Raw genomic sequence first — 4,430 nt, forward strand, 5'->3', positions numbered from 1 at the left:
GCTAGAATTCCCTAGTCTTGACTACTTCACCAATTGTTAACTCATCCCTTCTGTAATTAAAGAGGCAAATACAGGGAACCTGATTCAACATGTCTGGAAGTGAATCTTCCATACCAAAGGTGTTATATCCTCTCTAGCCTGTGTCATTGCTAAAGAGGCTTCTCCAGGCCTGTGACCTGGGAGCCAGAGCAGGGTGTGCAGGACTGGAGACAGGATGAAACCATGATGTCTCCTCCCCCCAGTTTGGTCACTGATACTGGGAGTTCAGGGGCTTCCAGTTGAGGACACAATTTGTGGTATCACCATGTTACTCTGCCTCTTTCTTTGGCACCATTTCAATCCTCCTCATCCCTAGCTATGACCACTGTCCCCCAAATATCAGATGCATATTGTATGCATATTTGTGCCATCAATGGTGACGGGGGACAGGGTTGATGGGTGGTGTGCTACATGTGACACAGCACTGAGTGGCCAACTTGTAGTTCCCTCACACACTGAGGTGCAATTACCAGTATAGTAATTCTTATTCTGGCTCTAGATGAAGAAGGCAGGAGCAAAAGTAGGTGACATGTCCATGTCATTCAGCCTTAGCTAAAAGGAGTTGGCAAGGCCCATGTCCATGGTAGCCTCTATAAGGCAGGGTTTCAAAGTGCCTCTATTGCTACCAAGGTATCTATCAACCAAGACGCTTTGACCACCTCTAACTCAAGGCCATGAAACTTCCCATCTACCCAACCTCCCTGTGCCCATTTTGTGTCATGGGAAGCTAGTAAGTCCCGTGGTAACCCTGTAAAACAGTCCCTACAACCCTACAAAGGTGAGGGTGGAGGGAAAAGATGATTCAGACGTTAGCAGGAGGGTCCTCATGGGATTGTCCCATCTTATAGAATTCCAAGACCATTATATTATTTCTGTAATGATCAAAATTCATGAATTCCTCAGGTATAATGAAGGAATATGGTGTAGGTGTAGGTACTCAATGCTCCTGTTACCTCCTTGCATGTACAGTCTCTTCTAGAATCCATTGTAATGAAGAACAGACATGACCTCATTCCCTGTGATACACCACAACAGACAGAAGCCTCTGAAATTATTCAAAACTGTATTATTATAAAGCAGTTTTCACATCAATTATGAAGAAGCCATTATCAAACAAAGAACGGGCTCACACGGGGACACTTTTTCTCAGTATGGTCTCAGTTATGGGGAAAACTTTGTCCCAGCAGAACAGGAGTGAGAAACATGTTGATTTTGACCAGAGAACAAAAATCTCTGATGGGTACAGTGTCTTGTATAGTACATGTTGTGGCCGGAGATACCTGGCCACACTGAATCTGTGCTGGCAAGAGGTGTAGAACCTTTGTGCAGCAAGACCTGATGATTGTTGTTCTTTCTGTTCATTGGATGGTGGTGGCCCCTGGAGCTTAACTGGTGACAACAAGCCATAGCTTCCATCACTTTCCTTTGGTCTGGGCAGGGAGGAACCCTGGAATAATGGTATTGCCACCAACAGGTGCCTGGGGTTCCTCTTTGAGTACGTTTTTCTTGGAGGCAGAAATGTCATGATGAAACTTCATTTTCTGTTCTATGATCCTTCCAAATGTGGTCATGAGTGCCTGGAATGCTGATGCCCTTTTGTCTGTAAAGTCAGCTTGTGACTGACCCTGGACTTTGGGTAGAAGTTGATGGTGTCATGATTTTTGGTAGGGAGTTGGCCTGCCCTTTGCATTTCCTGGGGAAAACATACTGCATAAAGTTCTTTATTCTGTCCCAAAAGGCCTGTTTGAAGTAGCCTTAGAGGACTTGTCCCACACAGTGTCTATGACCTCTGTTACAGTGACAGAGAGGTTCATTTCTCCAGCACAGGAGGGCCACTCTCCTGCAAACCTCTATTTCTGGGCTTGTGACCTGGGCCATATACTCTCCCCTTTCTGGCCAGTTGCCCTAAACTTATTTCCCTTGCACTTCTGTGGGTCCTGGGGTTGAAGGATCTGGTGCTCCTGCAGGTCTTGGCTGCTCTCTTCACTGGTTAAGAGTCCATATATCCCCTGGGAAGTTGTTACACTGCTAGTGGACATGCACAGGGAGCTGGATAGTCTCTCTCCTGGGAAGCTAGGATGCCTGTAGCCACCTCAGAGGCACAGTCCTCATGAAACATGTGAGTGGCATAGTCTTGCAGAATAACACCAGTAGCCAGAACCTGAGTCTGGTTCTATGGCTCAGTGTGTGCTTTCAGACATGAGTATCCCTTGTCCTGGGAAATATAACTTCTAAAGGGGGGGGGGGGCTCTTACTGGTTCCCCATGATTCTGAATTCCCCAGATTAATATGAACACTTGGGGATTTTGATGTCTTTCTTATTTCCATGGAGACTGCTCAGTGAGAAAACTCTTCATCATTCTCAAGGTCTCTGATTTCTTCAGCTTTTAAAAACTGGGATCCTACCCCAACTGATGTCAGACTGTGGCGTGATCCTTGTGAGCTCACCCGTCTTGTCTGCAATGACTCTTGTCTGCATATTTCAAGTCTGAGACTTGGTTCCAGGGTGTCTCTTCCAGAACCAAGAAGAGCATCACTGTTCCAATATCTTCCCACAAGAATGTAACTGTGAGGCTGAGATATCGGGCTGCCCTCATGTGTATGTGATGGAGATTCTGAGATCCCACAGATGTCACTGGATGCATTCGTGCTCAGGGACTTAAATGAGGGGCCAGAGAGAGGACACTTCAGGGTGGGAACTTAAGGTTTTGCAATCTTCTGGAATCCTAGACCTTTGTGAATGGATTTTCCCAGAACATTGGTATCATGGGCAATGGAGTCAGCCCTGGAGTTACAGGAGGCTGAGGAGGGAAGGGGAGGACGTGGAAGTGGTGAAGCCTCAGAGTGTTTCATCTTGAATGGATTCATGTGCTTGAGAACCTTGAGGGGTATGCCCCACCTGTGCATCACTCTTAAACTTGCAACATGTCCCTCCAGCACATACCATGTGTATGAATCAAAGAGGGAGACCTCCTGGGAGGTTTTTGTGAAGTCTTCCTTACCTTTTAAGGATGGTCCATTCCCAGTTCTTTTGTGACTCTTTGACTTTCCAGGTGGAGCAGAGACATGATAAGTTTCACACCTGGAAAGACCAAACTCCACAAGAATCATGCCCCCTTGAAATGTTTCTGGCCTCTCTGAACCATATTCCTGTATAGCACAGCTGCTGTCATCTGTAAACATGGAGTTCCAGGTAGACCCATAATTATTCTTTGCCTGACCTGTTTTTGGGACTCTGTACCAGGACTCCTTCAGGTTCAGATATGGGTAGATATTGGGTGGTTGTCCAAATCGATGTTGCATGAAGATTCTTTGAAGGTGCTGCTCCAGTTTCTCCTCAGTTCAAGGCTGAGGAAATCCACTAGGGTCTTCTTGATGGGTTACAGAAGATGCCCTGTTACAGGACGCCCTGTTCTCAAAAGTGAGATGACTGAAGGTCTTCTGAGACTTTTGAACCAAATAAGGTAAAGGCTGTCTATGTTGTAGTTGTTTCTTCAAAAGGTGATATTTTAGGTGTTCACAAGAAGGGCAAAGCAGATGGGTACCCTCTTGACTTGTAGGACCTGAAAATTCACATGCAGTGTTCAGGGGAAGGTGGGATGGCATGCTTGGGAGAGAGGATGTGAGTTGGTCCTGATTCTGGATCTGAGCCACTGATGGGGACTGGGACCAGACCAATGTTGGAGTCACAGGCTGGAATTGGCCAACAGAGTGGAGCAAGAACTGGGAGAAATAGCGTTGTCTGAGTGGAGCCAACACCTAAACTGGAATGGAATTAGGAAGTTTGCAGGAAAAGTCTTCAGAGGGTTCAGACATGCTGACAGCAGCCACAATGGACTTGCTATGCAGAAAGGGGAGGACCCTAAAGAGCTGGCTGCATTTCTTCTGCAAATAGTCCCCCAGGCCTTTGGTGTAAAAGGTGCTGAGGAAAAGAAAGCTGCTCAGGCTTGCCTGCTGTATCCTAGGGTTGTGGGATGGTGATGTCCTGTTCCTTGCCCAGTGACTTTACTGTGCTTCCAAGGGAATTCAGGGGGTGGTCTGATTGATCTTTAGTCTTCCCATTACCAATGTTCTGTTCTTCTGTCTGGCTGATCAGTATTTCCAGCAGTTTCTTGATATCAGGTTTACTGAAAGAGGTAACTTCAGCTGCTGCCTGTGAGAGTAGCTGGTTTTCCCAGAATGAGTCTTCTGGTGGGTGTGAAACATGGTCTCTCTGGGCTCAGTTTTTGGATCATTGGAAAGAAACCAGAATGTGATAGCTATCTGCCACCGTGAGAGGGATGAGATGGGAAAGTTGGAGGGGACATGGCTTGAGATTGCAGGGACAGGAGAAGGCAATGTGACAGGAGAAGGCGATGGTACAGGAGAAGGGAAGAGAACAGGAAAAAGAG

Source organism: Sciurus carolinensis, unplaced genomic scaffold, assembly GCF_902686445.1.
Source record: "Sciurus carolinensis unplaced genomic scaffold, mSciCar1.2, whole genome shotgun sequence".
NCBI classification, from domain to species: Eukaryota; Metazoa; Chordata; class Mammalia; order Rodentia; family Sciuridae; genus Sciurus; species Sciurus carolinensis.